The following is a 27,151-nucleotide window of genomic DNA, read 5'->3' on the forward strand; positions in this document are numbered from 1 at the left end:
TTACATTAGATAATTATACAGTGTAAGGGATGGGAAAAGAAGAAGAAGTAGAATAAGTAGAGGTATGTTTGTGCATTTGGGGAGGAGAAGTGTGAACACAAACACTTGACATCGCTTCACCCATATGACCAAATGGACGCAACCAGAGCTCACTGTAACTGTTGCTCTGGTTTCTAATGCAGAAGAATCACCGGCTCTATAGCCTTGTTCTCTAGCTGAATATATGAAAGGCCAAAATATCTGGATAGTGTGACTAATTCTGTTGCCAACTAGTTTTGAAAAAAATCAGTCCAATGAATTAACTGACCGAACTGACTGAATATACCATTTGTCAAACAATCGGCTGTGGTTCTTTTGCTTAAATCTAAGCTCAATGTAACTTCAAAGTTCGGGGTAGAGTCTATGCTGTGCCTCCTCATTGATAAGGTCCTTGCCATTCAAGAAATTTTATTATTTATTTTCTACTATAAAAGCAATACATTCTCATTAAAGAAAAGTTTTAAAACACAGAAAAGTAGAAAAAAAGATTAAACAGCATATTTCTGCTATTTAAAGCTGTTCTTCCTATTATTTGATTACTCATATGTTGTTTTTCTGTACATACTTTAAAATAGTATGTATTCTTGCATATTTATGCTTAACAATATAATTTATGTTTTAATTTATAATGTTATTACATATTTCTTAAATGTATGTCTTAATGACTCTGTCACATTCCTTCTAGTTGGTGGCATCATTAACCATGGGTTCGCTGAATCATACCTCTAGTTTATAGCACTAGGTTGTCCTAATGTAACTTACACAGTGCTAAAAATCTTTGTGTATGACTTCTTTGTACAGTTGAGATTATTTTTTTAGGGTTTATTTCAAGAAGCAGATCATTTCCCAATTACTTTTCCTTATAGTTGCTATCTGTGGATGATTCTCAAACACATTATAGTCCTACACCTTAGGAACTACTCGATTACAAGGTATGAAAGGTTTTAAACCTTTAAGGTGACAAAATATGTCCTTCTCATCGCAAAGCCAACAACTCCTTAACTGAGAAACATTAGAAGCATTTTCATTAAAGTCGCAATAAAGTAAATATGTCCACTAACATCACTATTATTTAAGAACGTTCTGGGGATAGTAACTTACACATGGACTGGAGTAAATAAATTTGACTTTAGATAAAAAAAATTGGAAAGAAGATGTAAAATTGTTCTCTGATGATATGACCCTATGCTTGGAAAATACATGCTGAAAAACTACTCAAACAATAAGAGAATTTAGTAGTATAGATAGGCACAAGTTACTATTCGGAAATCAATGAAAAGACAAAATTCTTAGAAATATACCTTACAGTAAAAGTGCAAAAGAAAAGTAAAAGAAAAAAATACAAAAACAAATCTACAAAAAAACCCAGCAAACAAACCCCAAAGAAAATGAACCACCATCTGTGGTGAAATAAATTCTGATGCACTGTTGAGGAAAAGGTAAATTGTTACAATTCTTTTGTAAAGAGATTTGGTGCAAAGTAATGTGGTAGATGGATGGGGCAACTGTGCTTAACTGTTCCTCTGTCTCTATCCACATGGTTTGCAAGGAGACTTTGCTGTTCTTCTCATCAGTACTTACTTCCCCACCACTGAATCTGGCTGGCCTTGTGATTTTCTTGGGCCAACAGAAGGCTTTATAATTCAGTATAAACATCTTCTTATGCTGTCAAGTTCAGTTCACTGTCATATGACAAATATGTTTGGTCTTAGTCTTGTCTCATTAAGTTATTCTTTCTGTTTTAGAAATGTGTTCACTGCATGGCCTGTTTGTTCAGCCTTGTTTTGTGTATGTGTATTTTTCGTTTGTTCAAGAAATTAGCGTTACAATTGTAACTTTGTGATAGAGCTCTAACTCTTGGTTTTAGATGGTCTCCATTGACTCCTTACTGGGAGCAATGATAAAATTAGCATGTGTCCTCTTTTTCCCTCCTTCCTCTTCATCTTCTCTTCCCATCTTTCAGTTGACTGGATCATCTTTCTTAGTGTTTAGTTTTGTGCTGTTGAATAAGCCTATGCTTCTTTGACATGCTTAATCAGGGGAGTTTAGTGAAGGGGCTATTTATTAAAGAAGAGGAATAGGCAGGGTTAAGAGAATTGATAAGGAATGAGGAAGCATCTAGGACTAGCAAAAGTCAGATGCTCCCTTGCCTCTCTTAGGCTTGAAGGAGCAACTGGAAGGAATCGTCACCAGAACATGAGAGGTGCTGTGATCAAAGGAGAGAGGCTGCATGACAGGAGTTGTGGCCATAGGTAGAGGAATGCAGCCATAGCCAAGTCATGGCAATCCTGTCTTTATCATCATCACTAAAATAGGAAAATAATAACTATTGAACAGTGTGGTTGCAATTAATACATGAAAATGGGATAAATAACCATCCTAGCTTAGTAACAATCAAATCACAATTACCACTTGGTGATTAGATGTGCAGATTATGGATGAGGGGAAGTATGCACATATAGGTGTCCGTAGTGAGGAAAGAGAGAGAAAGAAAATGGGAATGTCTGTGAAGGGTCTACAGAATGGTATTATTCTTTACAATGATGAAGTTGGACCTAGTTCTAAGGTGAGTTCCCATACTTCATGCTGACTTAGTGAACTGAAATCAATATTTCCTTTCTGTGGTCACCCAGCTCCCGCTAATCCTCTCCTACCACAAATTTATCTTGCTACAAGTCTCTACGTGTGTGTAGGTATTTCTGTGAGTATGTGCACATGAGAGAGTTCTTTTTATAGAAATGTGTAAGGTACAGTTCCACTTGCATAACCACACAGTGATGTTTCATTGCTAGGGAAAGAAAATAAAGAAGTCAATGTAGCAAATCTGATTCAGTTGGAAAATATTATTGCACACGTCGCTTTTAGGTAGACATGTTTAAATATGATTGGGGATTCAAATAGCAGTCAATGCACTGGAGCATTCTATGCCACACCACAATGTGAAGACTCAAAACATAAAGAACGTTGTTAGCAAAGAACTTTTACATTCAGACAATAAACTATGACAGTACAGATGGAGTGATTGCTATTCAGCAAGAGCAAGACAATAGAAAGAATTTAAATGATCTGGAAAAATTAGAATTGATTGAATGAGTACAGAGTAGAGCAATTCTAGAGATGCAGGCTGAGGTGTTTAAACAAATATCAAATTTTTAAATCAGACTTACAATAGAATCTACAAATGCCATTCACGTGTGTGTGTGTGTGTGTGTGTGTACGTGAGAATGAGAGAGAGAGAGAGAGAGATGGAGACAGTGAGAGACAAGGAGAGATACAAATAGAGACAGACACTGAAAAAGAGATTAAGATATTAAGAGCAGAGAGAGTCAGTGAGAAGACCAAAGGAGAGAATATGTGGGGATTGACAGACATAGGAAAGAGGAAGAATGAGACAAAGAGAGTGTCTAAGTATCTAATGTCTAAAATGGAGTTTAAGGAAGAAAATTATGGGGTAGGTTCTTTGAAGAAGGAACCAGATTGTAGCCTAATACTGCTTTATTCACACTGCTGGAGCTATTGCTTCTTAAGTTTGGTATTCAAAATTCTAAACGTGGAGGGTCTATGGGCCTGAAAGAGGTTTGTGAACATCCTGAAATTGTACATCACATTTTTGTGTGAATGCATCAAACTACATCTATCTTATAAGTACAAGATCCACAGCCTTCATCAGGCTCTCAAAGGATCCGTCATCTATAATAGGTTAAACTATGAACAAGAGGTTTAACCTAGCATCACCCTGTCTCCATTTGGATGAATGGGAATCTTGGCAATGCACTCAGATCTAGTCTTACGTGTTCATGACTAACTCTAGTCGTGCCATGCTATGTGATAAAGTCAATGCAAGAGTATAAGAGTGTGTGTATGCATGTGTGTGTATACATATGTATATATATGTATACTTACACACATACATATTTATAACTTCTGGGTGTAAGGACTTGGACTTGGTTTGGAGAGCTGTGTATGAGGGGGAGATTAAGGAGTGGGAGCAGTACTTCTGCTTCCATGATACTAAAGTGTGGAAGGGGCCCTGTACTACAAGGGTTTGAACTGTTCAAAGGGGTCATTTGTTGAGACATCAGAATGGCATTTCATTTTTGTTTACACATTGAGATTCTTCAATATAGGAAGGGTAACAAAGACCTATTTTTGGAGGATGAAATAAGATCAATGCATTTTTAAATTTGGGGACTCATTTGCTTTCTGTTTATAAGGCCTGGGAAGAGACAGAGAGAAATAGCTTCCAGCAGTTCAATAATTGGTTGTTCAGCCTGAAGACCTGTGTGACATCAAGAGTCACATAGCGTAAATTCTCCATCATTCAGAGGCCAATTGCCCATTTATTAGAGTATTTATCCTTTGACTTTTTCTTTCTCTCTATTGCCTGATGTTTGGCAATAGCCATGCTCCCTTAAGTGAAAGGAAAGGGAAAAGACAACTAAACTTTTTCAGTCTTGCTTCTTTTTACCAGTTCTGAGAAAATTAGAAAGAGGAGGTTGAGGCTGTTACTTAAAATGAGGTTCCTGAATTGTTCATGTATAGATAAAACCCGTTAGTGATATAATGAGACAAGCTGAAATCTTGCTCAATGCCCCATTCTATGGTGGATTTTACAACTATAAAAATTTCTTTCTTTATATTAAAGCCCTTTACAAAGGAGGTGTGGTAGAGGATTTAAGGAAAAGATGAGATATGCAGAATTTCCAAAGCTACTTTCCTCTCTTTCAGGAAGTGAAGTTTCTTTAGGAACCACAGCAAAAACAAGACAACCTCAAATGAGGCATTTGGAATTGGGTAAGAGGAAGCAGACAGAGGTGGCGGCAGGGCTGTACATTTGATTGGAAGCCAATGAACTTGTGTTTTTGTTTCAAGATCCATTTGTGCTTAGGTGTCATGCAATGGAATGTAAGAAGTTTTCTTGATGGATGTCACGTAAAAAAAAAGTTTTCTTTATGGATGTCACAGTATGGAATTATTGTTGAATTTGTTTAGGCATGATGATAGTAATATAGTATACTTTTTAAAAGGTTTTTGCTTATAAGATATATGTAGAATATTAGAAAATATACATAATAAAAAAGAATAATATAAAAGTAATACTTTTTCCCATCACTCAGAGATAGACATTTTTTTAAAACATTTTGGTAATTTATATACTTACAATAGGTATTTTGCGAATATTTTAAGTACAAATTGTGACTTTTCCAGATTAAACCTTAAGGAAGTTTTAGAAAAGCGCATTGGGGAGGTGGAATGAACCTAGAGAATCACCTCGAAGACTTTTTAACTGGTCAGAGAAAAATGAAACATGGAGGAGAAAATTTGGGGTCTGGGATATAGCAATGAAGGGATTTTAGGTAAAGTCAAGTGAGGCGTGATTGATATGACTTAGAAAAGTCCTGGATTCAGGTATAGAAAAAGTAAAGGTGTAAGAATTAGTAGTAAAGATGAAGACTTCTCTCAGGCATTTTCAATTTAGTTTATTAAGTTTGAATTGCTGTTGACATTGTGAAAATCTCTTGTCCGAGTGATAAGGCCTTCACTCTACAGCCACCACGTTTAAAAGCTGGCTGGCAGGCAAATGGAGGTCCTGTCATTTATGAATGGGTGCTCTGACACAGACGCTTAGCTATCGCACAAAAATCTGTGCTCCAGTACCAACAGAGTAGTTGTCACTGGGAAGCTTCTGCCCAGGCAACAATGACACTTCCCAGCATTCCTTGCATCTAGACACAGTCATGTGACTGAGTTCAAGGCAATAAACGTGAGCAGAGGTGACATGTGCCTCCAAGTTTGTTTCTCTAATATAACTGGATTTTTTTTCCCCATACTCTTTTATCTTCAGACTGGCTAAGCTAGAGATGCCTCAGGACAAACTGGGAAGCCACCTGTGGAAGACGGCAGAGCCTCTCCCAACTTGGGTTCCTGAATGACTGGATGAAAGGGGCTGTAAACCTGTCCATCTACCCAGTGTTGTATGTGAGCAAAAATACGCTTTCACTGCGTCAGAACCATTCTGCTATTTGGAGGCCATTTGTTACAACTGTTAGTCAACACTAACTAATACAAGTATACAGCATAATTCTATTTTAGGGAAAAATATGGGCCTTTAAAAATATAAAATATTGGAGGATAATTTATTCATTTATTCAAAACACACTCATTGAATGCCTATGAAGTGCAAACACTATGCTAAGTGCTGGGGATATAGGAGTGAATAAGATAAAATTGTTGCCCTTGACTCTCAATATAATGGGACCAATAGAATAAACATGCAAGCAGATACATAACTAATATTATTCCAAATGGTGATACATTTTAGGAAGAGATGTAAAAGGGTGATACTTGATGAAATGATTAGGGGGAGGGTATGGGGGTCAGAGAAGGCCTCTTTGAGGAGGTGATATTTGAGTGAGACACAAATGTTGAGCAAGAAGCAGCCTTATGATGATCTACACTAGGCATTCCAGACAGAGGGTATGGTAAATGCAGACACCCTGAGACAGGAATGAGCTTAGTGTGTTTAAGACACAGAAAGAATGCTTGAGCATTGAGAATGAGAGGAAAAGTGACTAGGGATGAAGTCAGTGAAGGGGCAGGTCATGGAAGGCCTTGGAAGCCATGGTAAGGAGTCTTTAGAAGCCATGGAAAGTTTTAAGCAGGACGTTGACGTGATCTGATTTCTCCATTGAGAGGATCTCTCTGGCTGCTGTGCAGAGAATGAATTGCAACAGGGTGAAAACCTGAGGCATATTGTAGTAATCTAAGCAGGAGATGTTGAGGGCTTGTACTGGAGTGGAAGCGGTGAAGATGATGAAAAGAGACAGGACTTAGGATATAAAAATAGACAGCAATAGATCTCATTATTAGTCACTCTTGCCATTAGGCTACAGGAAAATGAGAATTAAGAAAATGTGAAGCAGGTGAGTATGATTTACTATCTCTATATTATTATCTGATTATATTAAGCTCCTAATTTTAATATCTGATTACACCAAAGGGCCAGAATCGGCAAACTATGGGCTATAGTGGGCCAAAGGCTGCCCATTGCCTGTTTTGTAAATAAAATTTTTTGAAACAGTCACCCCCATTCATTTATATATTCCATGCGCCCGCTTTTGCATACCAACAGCAGAATTGAGCAGTTGCAACAAAGACCTTATGGACAGCAAAGCCTAAAATATTTTCTATCTGGCTCCTTACAGAAAAAGTTTTGAGATCCCTGCTAAAGAGAATTATTCTTTACGTTACAAGTTACATTTGTTATTTAGCTTGTTTTAAGGAGAATCTGGCATTGAAATAATGGAATTACCTAATTCTCAGGCAGCTTTTGGGATCTCTCAGGATTCTAGCTTGGTAGAATACACCCTTTTTTTTCCCCACCCTTTACTAGCATATGTGTACTTTAAGGCAGTCACTAAAATCAAAATTAATGCAAGTCAACCATCACAAAGATTCTGTCTTAGATTTAGAAGAAACCTTAGTGGTCATCTGGTCTAACTCTTTTATTATTTTAGAGGAGGAAACAGAACTCCAAGGTCCTATGCCACTAGCTCAAGGCCACAAAGTCGGTTAGTGACAAAAAAAAACCCTAATATGCCTGCTTCTGTTCTCCCAGTCCAATGCTTTTTCCACTTCACCACACTGAGCTCCTTAAAAATAGACATAGGGAGCCTTGATCATCACCAACATGAATTGACAGAGATTTTCTTTAAAAGTCATTGTTCTTTACACCAAATTTAAAGTGTCCAACGTTTATTTCTTTTGAACTGGTTTGTTTTTAATTTTATAACATGATCCAGTTTATTCTGTTTTTAAGGTTTATACTATAGAAATTTTCAAACGTAAAAAGTTGTATAAATATATATATATATAACATGTATAAAAGATAATAGCAAAATGAACCCCTGTGTACCTATCACTCAGCTTCAACAATTAACATGTGGTCCTTCCCATTTCATCAATTCCCTCACCCAATCTTTCATACCCACCATCTGGATTATTTTGAAGCAAATCCCAGATAGTCCATCATTTAATTTGTAAACATTTTAGTATTTATCTCTAGAACATAAGGACTTTTAAAGAACTATATGCTAAAAACTAATAATTCTTTAATATCATCAATATCCAGACAGCATTCAAATATTCCCAATTGTCTCATAAATTTCTGAAGTTAATATGTGGATTCTCCATTTGTTGTTGTTGTTAGGGAAACTTGGACATTTGTCCTTGGAGTGTCCCATTTTCTGAATTTTAAAATGACATCCCTATAGTGAAATAATTTAATTTAAATAGCTACCCTTTAATTAATGTAAAACAGTATTTGATTTTAAAAAGTGCAACTTAAGAGTTCTTTGTGTAACACATCTATCACTTAAAATGTATTCTGTAGCATGTATATGCACAACCTACACACACTCTTTAAAATTCGTCAGATTGTGTCACTCCTCTGCTGGAACCTCTTCAATGGTTTCTCATTTTATTCAGAGTAAAAGCTACCACCTGCCTCTAGTCTACAAGACCCCACATGATTTACCCTTAAGCTAGCTCTCTAGCCTTCTTCTATCATTTCATTCTTCATTCATTGGGCTCCAGCCAACTGATTCACATTGTTTTTCCTCTAAAACTCTGGTCACCCTACTTTCTCGGGAACTTGACACTGGTTGTTTTCTTTTCCTGGAAAGTCTGTCTCCCAGATAAACCCATGGCTCATTCTTTCTTCTCCCAGATATTCCCATGACTCATTCCCTTACCTTCTTTCAAGTGTTAATCAAATGTCACCATCTCAGGGAGGCCTTCCATAGTCAACCTATTTTATTTTATTTTACGTTATTTTTTTGAGGAGGATTAGCCCTGAGCTAACATCTGCCGCCAATCCTTCTCCTTTTTGCTGAGGAAGACTGGCCCTGAGCTAACATCCATGCCCATCTTCCTCTGCTTTATATGTGGGATGCCTGACACAGCATGGCTTGCCAAGCAGTGCCACGTCTGCACCCAGGATCCGAACTGGCAAACCCTGGGCCACTGAAGCAGAACGTGCACACTCAAGCGCTGTGCCACCAGGCAAGCCCCCATAATCAACCTATTTTAAATTTCCATCTCTGCCCTGCAATCCCCATCCCCTTTCTTTGCATTGTTTTCTCCATAGCATTTATCTCATCTGGAACATTATAAATTTTACTCATTTGATTGATTGCCAGACTCCTGGCATTAGAATGTAAGCTCCACGAAGACAGGGCTTTTGCCATTCCCAGTGCCTTAGGCAGTGCCTGGTTCATGGTGAGCACTCAGTAAATATTTGTTGAGACATAAATGACTATATGTAGACACATTTCTTTAGTAGGATTTTGTTAAAATGAATAATATTTACTCGAGATCAGAATTCCTATCCTGAATTTTTGGCTATTTTCCTATTAAAGTTAATTAGGCACGCCAACCTAGAAGAAAATCTTTAAGTGCTCCTAATTTTACCTTTGGGGCCTGGGACCTAGAAGAACGTAGAGTAAGTCCTAGTACACAGTCACTTGGCTCTTTTCCATTTTCTGGACTCCAAACTGGACCAACCTGTGTTCTTCACAAGCCAAAGGTGCCTTCTGAAAAAAGAGAATGAGAGTGAGCAGTAGAAAGCAGAACACTCCACAGTCCTGCCTCCCATGGATCTTCACAGTCATATAACATCACTTTGTAGTGGATGACAGGGAAGAGAATATCCGTCATTTTGCTTCATTTTGGAGCATTATTCAAATATACCTTATCTAGCTATTTTTCCTATTTATAATATACGCTTTATTAATATCCTGGTAACATCAAATGTGTTATTTCTTCCCTTTTGCCTATCTCTCCATGCCTTCTTCTCCTGTAACATCTCCTGTATATGATGCCTTTAAGGATGTCCTAATAGGGTCTTCATGGTGAGCTGGGAGGGTGTGAAGTCAACAACAGGCTAAGGAATTATCTTTTCATTTTCTAGATAAGAAAAACTGAAGTTCAGGGGGCATGAATTCAGGCTTTCAGATCTCTTATTCCAAAACCCTAACTTTTGTTTTTCTCTGTAAATCTTGGTAATACTATTTGTCAAAATTAGATCTCCAAAGATATATCACTTACTTGTACTGTCTCTGATTCCTTTAATATGAACAAATTCTCTTCAAACTTGAGAGTGTGGCTGACAATCACAAAAGATATTAACCTGATTGGCAAGAACATCTTTCACTGGCTCGTTCTTCATAGTTTGGGAACCCCAGAGACCCTAGTACATGTACCATGTGGCATTGAATAAATATTGATTAGACTGATGAAAAGAAATATTTTATGAACATAAAATATTCATAAAGAATCAAACTAGTAGCTTCATGTCAGACAGAGAACAGGGTATTCAACTTATGATTAAATTTTAAAAGAAGCTTTAGGCAGAAAAATATAGAGGGAAAAAGACTCCCAAACTAATTCTGTTGAAGTATGTTGAGCACTCATTAATTTATTTACTCATTTATTCCACAAACACTTGCCAAGAGCCTACTATGTCCCAAGCATTACTTTTGATGCTAAGTATACAAGATCAGTTATCCACATTTCCTATTCTTAAGGAATTCTACCTAGTAAGGGAAGCAGACGAATAAGTCAACAATCGCAGTGTAGTATGATAAATTCTGTAATAAAGATAACAGGATGTTACTGTAGCATAGATAAGTAGAACCAGCTCAGTTTAAAATAAGGTAGTTAGGGAGATGATTCCTAAGCTGAATATTAAACATTGAATAGGAGTCAGATAAAATGATGGGTAAAGGAAAGGAGAGAATGCGAAATTGTTCTTTAGGCATAGGAAGCAGTGGATACAAAGCACAGATGTGCCTTCTAGGAAAAGTAAGTATTTTGACTGGAGTTTAGAGTAGTTATTGAATCACGTTTTGAGATGAGGCTAGAAAAGGAGAGATCACACCAAGAAGGCTTTGCATGTCATTGTAAGGAGTTTGGATTTCATCATCAAGCTATGGGCCACCTTTAAAGATTTTAATGGTGGGGATAAAGGCAGAGATATAACATAATCACAGAGATTGGGTCATATGAAAGTAGGAGCTGAGAGTAAGCTTGAATAAAGGTGGCACTGAATCTAGGAGATAGATTTTAGAGGTGCACTTATGCTTAATTAAATATAGGAGTGGGCAAGCAAACAGAGAAGAAGAATGAGATGAGGTAAGTGATGTATAAAGATCCAGGGAAGGATGGAAGTTGAAAGGGAGGGGCAGTTTTAAGAAGGAGAAGGTTGACTGTAACCAAAATCACAAAGAGGTCAAACAGACTAAGAAGTACCTATGGTTTTGTCAATTAGGAATTAAATTGTGATCTTTGTCACAGTAGTTTCAAGGAATTGTTCAATAAGAAGCCAGTTTTCAATGTGCTGAGGCATGAATAGCTCCAACTTATGGGTGGCCTTCAGCTGTACAATTTGAGGGCTCCTTTATAAGAAAAAGTATACACAATTGTGAATTTAAAACCAGTTATAGTCCTTGGGAGGGGTTCATGCAATGAGGGGCCATGACATACAGCTTCATTTGCTTTGGGGTGAAGAATGAATGAGTGATGATGAAATAGCAAGTGCTGGTACCTCCTTCAAGAACGTTGGCATTGCAGGGAAGAAAAAAAATTGAAAAGTTACTGTATTTGGAGATAGCGAAGATGGGGAGTAGGAGACGTGTGTATGTGTGTGTTAACTTCCATGACATGACATGAGCAAGCTGGTGACATGACTTGAGGTGGTGAAGATGGAGATGTGGAAGATACATATGAGACAGCATGAAATATATAACAAAGTACCTGAGGGATGGGAGAGGATGGAATCAAGTGGAAAAAGGACAAGGGGAAGAACATTCAGGGAGTGACCCATGGAAGGAGATTGAATGTGCTCCCACAGATGTGGAGATTAGGTTAAGAAGATGGTAACACAGAATCTCAGGAAGGAAATTCATGAAAGTCTTGGGAATACAGTGCGGAAAAGTGTTAAGTGTAGCTGGGAGGTCAAAGATGAAGATTCACCGTAGCCCACAGGGTTTGACAGAATCTGAAGGCCATTGCTGACTTTTATCAAGGAAGTTTTAGTGGAGTGATGGGGATAGAAACCCAATGATGTTGGGTTGAAAAGTGAAGGTGCAGAAGCACAGCCGTGAGTGTGGCCTCAAAATTGGACACGTTTGTGCGGGGAGAGAGGGAGACAGGACAGAAGCCAGGAGGTCATGCAAGGTCAAGCAAGGATTTTATTATTTACTTATTTAGAGTATGTGGTAAGATAGAGCATGCTTCTGTGATGGGGGACTCAAATCAGAGGAGGGGGAGAGGGGGACAAGGGGAATGTATCAGGCAAAAGAAAAGCATTGGTTAGAAAAATTTTACCTTTTTCTAACTCAAAAAGCAATATGTATGGGTAAAGAATTCAAATAATGTAGAAATAATACAGTATGTGAAAATCTATAATTGTACTTTCTAAAAGTAAATACTGGTAAAATTTTTTGTTTGGTTTTATACTTCCAGACATTTTTCTACTATAAATATAAATATACATCCATACATATAGATATACAGGTAGAAAGATACTTTTTTAAATAAGAATTAAACAGAACATTTAGTATATCAACTTAATTTTACTTAAAATTGTGGAGTGATGCTCATATAAGTACTTAATGATCTAGCTCATTCTTTTTGGTGACAAATGCTTATTTTTAAAATCAATCCTCTATTGATGGGTATAATTGTTTTCAGTTTACCAGTATTTCAAGCAAGGCTAGAATCAACATCTTTGCATATTTGTGTGAACGTTGGTATAGAATTTATTGCCTTGAGCAGATTGCCAAGTCAAAATGTATGTGGATCTATATTATCACCAGATATTTCCAAATTTTCTCTTCATAAGGTCATTATTCTAATTTATACCCCTGCCCAAAATCCATTGAATGCCCGGGAAATCTTGTTTTGATGTTAAACTTAACTTAATAAAAAATTGAGTAATCTCCCTCCGAAGTCCTCTGAAATCTTTTGCAGAAGTTCCACAACTATCTTAACTATTGACTTAGCTTCCTCAGATTGAAATCTTTATTGAAGAAGCCGTTCCACAGCAAATAACAAACTATTTCAAAAGTTTTATCGTTTGATATGCTGATTTTTATTTTTTTACATATATGCAAGTATTTTGGCTGTATTATAGGTTAAATATATGGATTGCTAGAACTTTAGAGGTCGAAGGGATTAGAGAGCTTTTAGACCAGCCATCTCATTGTATAGCTGAAAAAAGAAAACTGCTGGTCAGAGAGGCTGGATTTCCCCATATTCTTCTAGGACTTTCGTGCACAACTGCTTCTTCTGATGTTGGTTTGCTTGGGTGCCTTCCTTTGCTGCTTAGCTTGTATCCCTTGTTCCAGAAGACTTAACCTTACACTGTGTGTTTCCTTAGTATTGACCAGAGTCTGCCTGGCATTGTGAAAGCTTGTTTCTGTGCTTGTTTCATGTTTTCCACACCTTAGACTATGAGATTTTTCTGAGCAAAATCTTGTCTTATTCATCTTTGAGTCCTCAGTTCCTATTTCTAGTATATACATATGACTTGCCTACATCTTTTAAAATTTTCCCCAATGAATTAAAGAATCTAGGCAATTTTTATAATGAATTCTTTTTTTCTAAAGATTTTATTTTTTTCCTTTTTCTCCCCAAAGCCCCCCAGTACATAGTTGTACACTCTTCGTTGTGGGTCCTTCTAGTTGTGGCATGCGGGACACTGCCTCAGTGTGGTTTGACGAGCAGTGCCATGTCCATGCCCAGGATTCGAACCAATGAAACACTGGGCCGCCTGCAGCAGAGCGCACAAACTTAGCCACTCGGCCACAGGGCCAGCCCCTAATGAATTCTAACATCACAAAATAGAGACAGTCAGCTATTAAGTACCTTCCAAAGAAGGTACCTACACTAATTCCAAGGTATTCTTGCAAATAAAAGAAAAAACAAAAAGGAACCTGGATCTAATCAAGCCTGTAGCTCAACTATCAATAGACCTAGGACAGAGGTCATGTTAAACAAGCACAGGGATGAAATCAGCAAACTCCCGACTGGGCCAAGCACATAGGATAGATGGTGTTATTTCTTCAAGAAATAAATTATAATGAAAAAAAGATGGAGAGAAGAACTTATAGATTCAAGAAGACTTGAGTGATATATCAATCAAGTGCAGTACATTTTGATCCTGATTTGAACAAACATATTATAAAAAAATTATGAGATAACTGGGGAAATTTGAAGACTAATTGGATATTTGATGTTACTAAGAAATTACTGCTATTTTTTGGATAATGTTAATGTAGTTATGTTTTCAAAAAAGAGTCTCGATATCATGATGTTTTTAGAGATCCGTACTGACATATTTATGGATGAAATGATATAATAATTGAGATTTGCTTCAAAACAATTTAAGCTTGATAATTTTTGAAGCTGGTTGATGGATAAAAAAATGTTTTTGGATTTGGATAAATGAGTATTATAACTTACTTTTTAACTTATGCTGGCGTGATTTTCCTCATTCCCACCTCTACCTCTATTCTCTTCCAGAAGCCTGGCTATAATAGCTGTGTCTTTTAAGTGAGCTTTAAGCTAGGAAGGATACAGACACTCTTAATATGATAAAATATGGGAGATATGTTGGTAGTAGATTCACCTTTGCAGTACATAAATTCTTATTGGTTTTCAGATATCCAACTTGAAGCCCAGACAACTGTGAGGCTTTCTTCCATTCTCTTCCTGCTCTACTTTCAGGATCTAAAACTCTCTCTTCTCTGCAGTGTGGAATCAAATGGAGACACGAATGGCTGATACCCCACATTGGAGGCTGGACTTCAGAGGAGCTGGGACTTTGACATGGGAGGAAGGAGAGGGGAGCGAAGGCCTATGGAGGTGGAGAGGGCACTGAGTCTTTGTTATTGGAGAATAACTATCCCTGGCTCCATCTTTCTCAGGATGATTGATCTCTTAGGAGGCTTTTCTAAGACCTTCAACATATAAACATTATCTGACCCCTGGACAATCTCAGGCATTTCTGAATGCCAGATCACCTGCTAGGAGGAACCACCACTACACTACTATACTGCCTTTGCACCAAATTTTCCTGTGTTGCTGGCATTGTACATTCCCCAACTGCAAGTTCCTTCTATGAATTCAGGAAACCATTGATTAGAGTTTGCTAAGTTACTTAGCTATCTATCAGTAAAAAGACCTATTTAAAAGCAAATGGAACAGTAGGTCTTCAGAGAATATCTCTCAAATACCAAGTATATGTGACACACGGTTTCCTTGGTAACTCATGGAATAGGGAGCAGGAAGAGCTTGTGAGCTTGATCCCACAGAGATGGAGGGTAGTAGTTGTGGGAGTTTATGGTTTCTTCTCCACATGGTTGAAATTCACAGAAGGGTTGCTACCAGCCTACTTTCTACCTGTGAGATAGAAAGGGAATTGTTAGGCAATAAGTAAGATTCTGTTGACTGCACATTTCTACAGTCGAATGCTCAAGAGAATAAGGTACATGACTTACATTAATATTCACTAGTCAGAGATTTGTTAGTCTTACTTTGGGTTCCACTAGCTTAAATATATGTAGACATTTTTGATATTCTCTAAGAGACCAACCGAACTATTTAGTTAGAAAATAATATTCTAGATGAAAAAGATATTGAGACGGCAATTATCTAACTTACAAATATGGATGCAGATTTTCTCAATGTCTGAAGACAGATTTGGTTGTTTCTAGTTATTTGATAGGATTTAAATGTTATATACATTTAGATGTTAAGTTAGGGTCACACGGTATGTATATACTAAAGGGTGGAGAAGGAATATTGGTAATAAAGGCAAAAAGATGAGGATTCTTGAAGATCTGAAGAACCATAGAAAACTTCACATACTGATTAACTAAAAATGATAAGATGTCAGATTTGGTATGCTGAAAATTTTCTTTTAAACCTCTATTTTCCTTAATGACCTAAGTGGAGGACTTTTACCTTCGTCCCTTATCTGATGGAGTTAACATCTCAATTCTGCTTTACAATGGTCCTGCAGATTTTGGATTATGTAAGAAAATCCCTCAGTTAGGTTTGTTTCATGTGGGAAGAAACATTGAGAGTGAATCTTTTGTTCAAGAAATTGACTGGAACTAGCTTGGGGGCCAGTTCTTGCTTGTCAATCATGTTCTGTCTTTTCAAGATAATGCCTCTGTTTTTTTCCTTCTTAGCCCCTGGTTAATAAGTGATCCTAAAATTGAAAAACAACAAAAATTATGTGTAGCAGCCAGCTTAATGATATTAAGCATATATTGAGCTGAAATGCTCCAACTTGCAAGGACTAGGTATTAGGTCTTTATGTGGCAATTTGAAGATACAGGTTATTCTGAAGGAATTGAGGCCAACCATGAAAAAAATTAACTGTCCAGAAAAGGGGTTTCCTAGTATTTTCTTAGTAAAAAGTATATCTCTTCTTTAGAAGGAGAGGGCTAATGTAATTTTCAATAATTTGCGAACTAGAGAAAAAAGAAAACTCTAATCTGAAAAATCCCATGAGGTGGTAGATATATGAAGTTATTTTGCATCCAAACTCACCTCATGAATCACTGTTCATCCATGTCATGCCAGCCTCAATGGAATGGTAGCTGCAGCCCTATCAAAACCTAAGTGGTATTTCCTATAAAATGCCCATTTTTCAAGCGTAGTACTGCCTCCTGTACTGATGTTCACTAGGTTACATAGCACTTGACGGTTGAATTTATGTACTTCTCAGCTTTTGTTCATCCTCTCTCCTGCCTGCCTGCCTTTCCTCGCTCTCTGAATTAAATTCCATCTTTGGTTAGTCAAAAGGTAAAAGGTAGAAAGAAGAAATATGAACTATAGAGAGAGAATATTTCATGAGAACAGTGTCTGACTTAAGACGTCCATACATGAAAATTATTTTCACAACTGAGGGTCATAATCAAATGATGTGACGAATCTGAAGACTCCTGAAGCAATTTATTTGGAAATATTGAAGCAAGGACCCTGGTAGGAGCTACACAAATGCTGCTTAACTTACCATGTTACTCAACTGAGCACAATAGAAACTTTTTTCCCAGTGACATTAAATTCCCTCATTACAGGATGGTTTTACATATGGATTGAATGGGAGTTTCTATTAGAGGCTGAAAGCAGGGGGAAATGAGACTGGAATCTGATATCAGAGGTGGAATGACTACTAAATATTTCTTTTTAAAAATGAGGCTCTGACAAGAGAATGAAATCTGTCACCTTGATTTTGGGAGAAACAGTATAAAACCATTACAAAGACATGGACATTTTTAAAGAAACTTTCCTACCCTCATTATTTATTTGGCATCTTTTTGGTGGGAAAAGAAGTTTCACTAGTGGTGTTTTCAATGTAGAAGTTTTAAATTAGTGCCAATATGTGCTAATGGTAGTAAGCAAATGGGAAACCACTGTTTTCACCCCAAAGCTCTAGACTAGAGCAATAATAGATATCTGGATGCTTGGGTTGAAAATTGAGAGCCACAAACTGAGAGCCTCCACAAACAAAGAGAAGAATATGTCCTCAGAATTCTGTAAAAGTTGAGGATTATTAGATTAACTATTCCTTTATTTAGGAGCGCCAGGCAAAAAGTGGCAGCAATTTGGGGCCAGATATAAAATTGGAAGAAAGGGTTTTGTCCTCTTCAGTAGAGAGGAGGGCTGAGAAAAACTGCCTAAGAAGATGAGAAGTGAGTAGAACTACCCACAGAATGTTCACCTTCATAGGGGGAGAAGCACTTGGTCAGGAATGGAATGAATTTAGGGAAGTAGAGAAATAGAGGCAGAGTTTAAAGATTGTTAAGCGCTATGGTTTGGAGATTGTTTAGAGTTTAGAGATAGTTAAGCACTGTGGTAAACTCTACATCCACATTAAACCGTCATAGCTGACTCTGCTTATTTTATAATATTGTAAAAAAAATGATATTACCTAAACAGTTGGCATTAGAATTGCTCTTACAGAGGAAACTGTGTTTGGCTGGAATTTTATTTAAATGTTTGCAGAGGGCATGCTGGTGCCAACACATCAGAGAAAAGGGCAAATAAGCTAGTCAACAAGGTTTTTGCTCTTCATAAAGTGACGAGAGAGCTGAGGGAGCAGAGAAGAGAGAAAAGTGGAAGAGAAGGTCACAAGATGATGTATATTGGATGCCATGTCGAGAAAGGTCTAGGGGACACATTTGATAGCAGGCTGACCAGAAAGTTCTTTTGAGTAAGGAAATTTCTTAAATTCAGATGTTTTCCTGATCCTTCAGATCGAAACACAACCTAAGCCGAAAGAGTGAGCGTGTATGCAAAAGCATCTTCAAAACATGTCCCTTGCCTACCTCTCCTTTCAACCTGGTTGCTGTTCATAATCTCCTCCTATGGAGAAATTTGAAGCTGCTGACTCCAACTTTTCAACAAAATATACTGTACACCCAAATTCTTTGCGTGGGCTGGGTTTGGGACTCAGTGATGTATGGGCCAAGTGCCATGTTCCATTTGATGCTGTGCAGAAAAAGTCTCTCAGTAAGTCACTAACTCTACTCAGGTTCTTTTTTCTTGAAGTGGCACTCAAGTATCTTTATTTTAAAAAGATAGCAAAAACATCACTGTATCAGGCCCAATCTATTGCTGGCTGTCTAACACACTTCCTAAATGAGATATAGCCTAATTGTTTTTGAACAGTTTGAAATTATCAGAGAAAAACCAAGTTGAGTGTGGGTTAAACATACTCCTCCCACCCTAATGGGTTGATAAGCTTGGTCAGAGAAAATGTGATATTCTCTGGAGTCTACATATGAATGTCTAGCTGAATATATAAAATGTATTATTTGTCATAAGTCTTTTTCCCAATTTGGAAAAATTTGCATGGTGGAAAAATGGTTATAAATTGGTAGAAAAAGAGCCAGGACATCTGGGTTCTAATCCTAGATTTACCGATAGCTTCCCCTGTGACATTGGTAAATCAGCCTTCCTTTCTGGATCTTAGTTGTCAGATTTACAAAAGAAGAGGCTGAATTTGACTCTCTCTAAGGACTTCCCAAATATCTATAAATGTTTGAAGCTACAACTGAATCAAATCTGAGGTCTTATAAAAATATCCTAAGGCTGTAGTTATACCCTAAAAAGAGCTGATGCTGTTGCTCAGGTACTTCAAGTCATTCAGTTTATTTAATTTAATCCCTAGATAATTCAAGCACATGAGTTAGAAACAACAAATAAATTTGAGCAGTAAGACAATAAAAATTTGATCTAATCACTTCTAAAAAGAATCACTTCTTAGAGTCCATCCTAAAAGATAATATGAAAACAGGTAGTTAATTACTGCAGGGGCCGGCCCAGGGCTAAGTGGTTAAGTTTGCACGCTCTACTTCTGCTGCTCAGGGTTTCACTGCTTCAGATCCTGGGTGCGGACATGGCGCTGCTCAGTAAGCCATGCTGAGGCGGTGTCCCACAGAGCACAACCAGAAGGACCTGCAACTAGAATATACAACTATGTGCTGGGGGACTTTGGGGAGGAGAAGGGAAAAAAAAAGATTTGCAACAGATGTTAGCTCAGGTGCCAATCTTTAAAAAAAAAGGAAGTCTTAGAAGAGGTGGTGATAGACAGGGACCTTGAGAAAAGAGTTGCATTTAAAAATAATACTAATTACAGTAACCACAATCTGGCCTAAGTTTGAAAAATAAGGTGCATTTTGAAAGGAGAATGAATTAGTAAGAGTAACTTTGTCAACTCTTCTAAGAACACAGATAAAATATTCAACATCGTTAGTCATGGAAATGTCAGTTAAAACAAGAAATATTTTTGCCTATCAGATTTGATAAACCTAAATAGGACAATAATAGCTAATGCTGATGAAGGGTAGTAAGGTGGGGAAACACAAATTGGAGCAAAAGAGATGCAGAATTATTTGAAGCAAAGAAAAAAAATTATGGCTCAAATATTGCCACCCCCATTAGCCTCAATAATGTTCAGAGTGTAGCTTTAATATAAATCAGCAAAAGAGGTGGTGCCCTTCACACATATATGTATACTATATTACACACACACAAACACACACACACATATATACATATAGAGAGAGGGATCACACAGTTCTCCAAGGAGAAAAGAAGACCTTCCCCTACCAGTGGCATGCCTTTACACTTTTAGGTAGGAATCTAAACAAAACAGAACTGAGATTCAGAATCCTGAACGATAGAAAGAAGAGATGATCAATTAGTATGAATACTATAGGATTTAAGAAAAAAGACAAAGTTCTGATGCCTGGTCGTTGAGCGAAATTCTAAGGGAAAATTGGAAGTTGAGAAATCCATTGGGAGATGTCTTCGGGTGTGAGGGCTGAGGGAGGAGAGAAAGAATGGCGGAGACCAGGCCCTGGTGGAGGACCGAGCCACAGAGCTTCAAGAATTGCCCGTGATGTTCATACGAATTCCATTTCACTTGAGAGAAGGTGTGTATGTCTCTACCAAAATAGGTGGCATCGGGAGATGTTTCAAACCTGAGGACTAGTTTTCCAGATTTCAATTTTGAATTTTACCTCAAAGAAAGAATGTTTCAGGGCTAGATGTGTAAGAGGTAGAAGGTCTCACTGGGGAAAATTGTTCTTCAACGGATAGAATCCTTCTTGAATATAAATCTTAAGTTCGGAATTTTTAATAAATTATGATAAATCTTTCTCCCAATTTAGCTTAAGCAAAAGTTGGAAAACTCCAGACAAGCCCTCTATTTCCAGCAGAATAATGGGCTACATAGTCTGAGGAATCCTTTTGCTAAAATATGATGAGATCCTTGATGAATTAACAGAAATATGGTATCTAATGAATTATTGGATTTGCTACAAAGTAAGAAAAATATTTTAGGACAAAAATAAACTAATAAAAATAAAACCCAGTGAGTTGAAAAGAGAAGTAAGTTGTAAACACGAGAGCAAACCAGGAAATGATAAAGTACGCTGACACAGAGGAAGACACCCCTTAGGCAATGGATCAGTCTCTGGCCCAGTGAGGAAGCGACATCTGAGAACACTGCATTAAACCCTTGCAAAGGGATTTTAAACTTTTCTTTTCCTCTGTGGAAATCTAGTGAAGCCTATATATTCCTTCACATAATAGTAATCTCTAATTCATGAAATAAAATATAAAGGTATAAAGAAAACTAAATACATAGAAATAAAATTATCAAAGTATTTTTTAAAATTTGTGATTAGTAATACATGTGTTTCTTTACTAACTTATTAAGTAGTAAGATCTAGTAGTGACTCTAATAACTATAATTTTAAAGTAATTATAAATGTCAATAATATTTTGAGATTTCTGCAACTATAGAAATATATTATGGAAATATCTGTAATTGTTATTAGCCATAAATACTAGTTTGGTTTCTTTTCCTACTGTGAAAGAACTTAAAATTAATGAGCTAATTATTCATCTTAAGAAGAGAGTAAAAGAACAGCAGAATATACTCAAGAGAATACAGAAGAAAGACTATAATTTCATTAGGAACATAAGTTAATAAAAAAAGAAATCAAAGATAAAGAAGTGGGAATGAGAATACCAAAAGTTGTTTTGTGAGAAGAGTAAGCAAATAGATATCTGATCAATCAAAATTTAAAGAGAAGGCAAAGATGTCTAATGTTAGATATAGAAAATGGTTATAATTACAGATACAGAAGACACTCAAAAAAATACTATGGACAAGTTTATGCCAGTAGATTTGAAAACTTTAATGAGATCTACAAATTCTTAGAATTTACCCAAACTGACTCCAGAAGAAATAAAAAGCATGAAAATTCCTATAACCATTAAGTAAACCGAATAATCTAAATTCTTCTCGCAAAGAAAAGAACTAGTTGTACAGTGTGTCACAAAAGAATTCTACCAAACCTTCAAGAGATAGTTCTAATATAATACATCTTCAAAATAATAGAAAAATAAAAGAACATTTCCTCAACACATTTTAGGAAGCTAGTATAATCTTAATTCTAAAACCACATAAGAACACTGTGAGAAAAGAAAACAATAGACCATCTTACTCAGGAATATGGATGTACAGCTCCTGAGCAAAATATTGGCAAACTACATCTAGTTATGCATAGAAAGATCATATATCCTTAATAGGTAGTGCTTTTTCCCCAGAAACTCAAGAATATTCTGTCTTCTTAAGCAATCTATAAATTAAATTCACTACACTAACAGATTAAAAGAGAAACAAACATGATTTTCTCAAAAGTTGGAAAAATTAGTAAAATTCAATAGCTATTTATTATAAATATTTTTCAAACTAGGAATAGAAGGAAACTTTCTTAACCTGAATAAAAGCTACCTACTAAAATGTTTTTAAAAACATCACTATTAGTGAAAAATAATTAGAAGCATTCTCTGTAAAATTAGGAACAAGACAAGAATGATCAACAAAACTGCCTCTATTAAATATTGTCTTCTATGTTTTAATGTATTAAGTGCAGCCAGAATAGTAAAAAAGATAAATAAATAAAAGATATCAAGAAAGAAGAAATAAAGTTTCATTATTTGCAAAAAATGATTGCCCAAATAGAAGAGTCCAAAATGTCTTCAGACATGTTATTAGAATTAATGAGAGATTTTTAACAATGTGGCTAGCTGTACAACATAAAAAATTAATTGAATTTTTATACACCATCAACAAACAGAAATATAATTCAGAAATGATATTCTTTACAATAGTAGTAAAGTATAAGGTACAAAGGAATAAATCTAATAAAAATTCATGAGTCTTGTATGGAGAAGATTATAAAACTTTTTGAAAGACATTAAGGAAGAATTGAATAAATGAAAACATGTAACATACTAGTGAATTAGAAAACTTATATGAGATGTCTCTTCTCTACAAAGTAAGCTAGAGATTTAATGCAATTTTAACAAAAATACCAGTTGAGATTTTTGAGAAACATGACATGCTGATTCTAAAAATTTGAGGAGAAGAAAAACGGCCAAAACTTTCCTGAAGAAAAATCTGGTGTGAGAAGCTGTTCTGTAAGATATCGACTTACTCCACATTTACAGTATTTAGTGCTGTGATCTTTATGCTTGGTAGACAAACTGACTGAAGAATAAGGATCAAGTTCCCAGAAACAGAACCTACATGTACGACATCTTGATATCCAACAGAGGTGGCATCATAGAGCAGTGGGAAGCTAAGTAAGCGTTCACAATTTATCGCGTTGGGAAAAAATGAAATTAGATTCTTGCCTCATACCATACACGTAAAACAATTTTGACTTATATCGGAAAGGCAAAACTATAAACCTTAGGAGAAAATATAGAAGACTATTTTAAACCTTATGATGGGAAACATTTCTTAAATGAAACACATAAGAAATCAAATGTACAGGAAAAGATTAATAAAACTGACAGCATCAAATTAAGTACTTCTTTTCATGTAAATTTACCGAAAAAAAAGCGAAAAGACAAGATATTATTTGGAAGATATTTTAATAATATGTAACTGACCAAAGATTAATAGCTGTGTCATGGGCACAAACAGGGAAAATGAAGACAGTTAGCTTCCAGAATTTTATTTTAAGAGCTCTAGAAGCCATAGACACCCTTGGTATCAGACATCCTATGCAACATTAAATCCCCAAATATTTAAATATGCACTCATACTCTATAGCAAATATATTTTTCTATAAAAAGTTGAAATAATTTATTATTTTGATTTTGAAATTATTTGTCCATAATTAATTCATTTGATTGAGGATGGTAAGGTATCTTTGTCACAGCCTCAAGCAATTCAGACCAGTTTTATAAAGTCAGTGATTTGTTCTTCCTTAAGAGGACAGAAAGGCCAAAAAGTTAGGAAGCTTATTTGCCTGACTTTCGTACAGGTTTCTACTCTTCGTTTTGGCCAGGTTAGTCCCACAAATTCTTGGATTTCAGTGAAACCATGTGGTTTTGAGTGTTGACGTGGGCACTATTTTTGACTTGGCCTGCCAGTGGGCAGGACCCACCAACTGCTCATACACTAGCTAAGAGCAGCAGTTGCCTCTCAGGAGAGGCCCCAAATGTGGTATTTCACTGCTTTAAATAATCAGGTCCTTGTGAGTCACGAATGGTGCTTGGGATGCCAGCCTGTTGGGTGTTGGTCGGGGCTGAGGATTACTAAGAAGAGAGCAGAACAGGAGAGGTGAGAGTAAATAGCAGGAATCTTTCACTCTACTGTGTGTGGCCTTAAGATAGGGGAGGGAAGAATTCCAAGCCACATTTTTACCAATCTCCATACTAGCCAAAATTCGTGGAGACTGGTTAAAACTTCCCAGCTATTTAAGCAGAGAGTAACTGTCATTTGTTGTGGGTCCCATAGCATGATTCCCCACAGAACAAGAGGTTTGACCAGGATGACCCCCAATGTGTCTTCCAACTATAAATTCCTCATTCTAAAAAAATCATATTTGTGGAAATGGGGTGGTGAGAGGCGGAGTGAGTTTTCATATACAACAAAAAGTTCTCACAGATTAAAAACAGCTATTGACTTTGCAAAGGGATAGAAATACATTTAATACTCTACTGGGAGTTATAAAATATCAACTCCAAGCTGTGCTCTCAAAACTCACTAGGCTGACCTTGTGAGTAATGTCTTGTATCTACACAGCACCAAAATATCTGGTCATCTCAGTCGGAAGATTATTCAACTGATGATTTGGGGGGTGGGGGGTCTTTCCCTTTTCTTTTCTTTTATTTCCAGAGGGCTGCATCAGCATCTTTGAACACATGAAATGCTCAGTCACTGTGCCATTTTCATTAGCAAGATGAGAAAAAATGAATTGCACCACTGTGGACCACTTTGAAATTTGGCAAGTTATAGTTCTTTTAGCTTTACAGTTTTTATAAAGTAAAAGAGATTTGAAGTGTATCTGGAGCTCACATCATTAACTTAGGAGGTGGCAGGACTTGTGAAATTCAGGGTAAATAAGAACTACATATTGCCCTTAAAAAAGCGGATTGCTTTTCCTTGAAAAGTTCATTGTTCTTGAGCATCTCTCATTCCTCTTGGGAGGAGGGCCTGGGGAGGCCCAGCGGGAGTAAGTGGCCTCCTCAGGCTCAGTGGCCTGAGGACAATTACAGAGACAACAAACTGGAGGCCTGTGGACATGTTTTGATTGGCCTATATAGAATTAAAAAAAATTTTTATAGCATTTTTTTGCTAACATAACAGTCTGATTTTTTCACAAGCAAATTTTCTAGCTTTTCTTGAAAACTCAGACAATATGGCAATACTGGGCCCGAATTCCTTAGTGGTAACCATCAGCTGAGTCAGAGTAGCCACTGCTGTCTTTAGGTGGGAGGACATTCTTTAGTGCCCCATCTCATCCATCACTCCCTGTTGTCTGGTTGGCTTCAGTCATTGAATACATTATGTGTCTGGTCCTATAAGGTATTTCAGTTTACGGTTTATGGCATAAAATCTTTGTCTCTGGAATCTCCACCTACCCGAATTATCCTTTTCATCCAATGGAGCCCTACTCACAGCCTATTTTCTTACAGTGTCTGTCTTCTACTTCCCTCCCACCTCTTATCTTTCTAATTTTACATATTGTAAAGCTCAGATGGGGTCCATAGCACAGTTGCTTCCTTATCTTAATATTCTATGTGGTGCCTGCTCAGGTAGTTTTCTGGGATCCTGGGTATCCTTAGTTTCTATTGGCTGAGGATCTCTGTTCTGTTGGATCTGTCTTTGCTAAACAGTAGCTCTTTTCTCTTTAGACCAGCCATCCTCACTAGCAATGGTTGACGTGTTCATAATCTCTCACTGGGTATGTAGCTCCGCAGGCATGTACTGGATTCATTATTTGCTTCCCTGGTCAGAATCCAAATATTGACTAGTTATTTCTATTTCTCCACGGCTTCCTGTACAAGTGGCTTTCTGTGGAATCCTTGAGTTAATTACACTATGCTAAATATATATATATATATGTATATTTATATGTATATATAGTGTTTTGGGAGATACATCTACAAGGGAAATTATTTAAGGTCTTTATGATTCTCTAGAGGAAGAAACAATCCCAGCTCTTTCCTTCTTGAATTTCTACTCTTGACTCAGAGTCAGCTAACTTTATCCCTATAGGTGGCTTTTAAGTGAGAATAGTGTAGAATACATTAGTTTTTTCAGGTTTCTAAGGAACATGGCAATAGTTTCAGAGTTTTCTACATTTGTACTATTTGCAAAAGGGCATATATAAAATAGAAAAAGACATCCTTAAAACTCAAAGTAAATACTCAAATTGCACTTCTGTAACTACTTAAATGAAAGCAATATATGTGAATAAAATTCATTTGTATAACAACTTCAATCAAAGTTTTTATTTAGTTAGTTTGACAGGTGAAACTGATCTCTATGTTATAAGTGTAAGAAGCCAATACTATTTTTCCATAGTGCAGACCAAATTCAAATATTAAAATAGTTTGTATTCATTTTTAGTTCAGGGTTAGATGTCTGTAAGTTTTAGATTTGAAAAAACTCTGTATTCAGTATAACAGAATGATGTTACTGAATGGCCAGATAGGGAATGATTATCAGGATTTTTATGATATATCGTTGGCTGTCAAATAGGACCCAAATCAATGGAGATAAAACATCAAATAAATGCAAAGATTTTAACCCAGAAAGTCCACTTGCATAAATTTATTCTAAGCAAATAATTAAGGACTTGTTTATAGATTTTGCTAGAGGGTTATTGCTAGAGCATTGTTTTTTAATGGCAAAGTATTGGAAATAAATGTTTTAAAATAAGGTGTTAGCTAAATCAGTCATTACATACATATAATTTACCCATTAAAAATAATGTTTTAACCAAAAAGCTTAGAGATATTGCAGAACTGGATTAATAGTGTTCTACTTTCATGTAAAATTGTCCATTCACAGAATGGAATACTATGCAGCCATAAAAAGGAATGAAGAAGCTCTCTATCAGTTGATATGGAGTGATCTTCAGGATATATTGCTAAGTGAAAAAAAAACCACGGTTCAGAAGAGTATATTTATACACAACCGTTTGTATATGTATAT

The sequence above is a fragment of the Equus przewalskii genome, chromosome 4, assembly GCF_037783145.1.
Source record: "Equus przewalskii isolate Varuska chromosome 4, EquPr2, whole genome shotgun sequence".
NCBI classification, from domain to species: domain Eukaryota; kingdom Metazoa; phylum Chordata; class Mammalia; order Perissodactyla; family Equidae; genus Equus; species Equus przewalskii.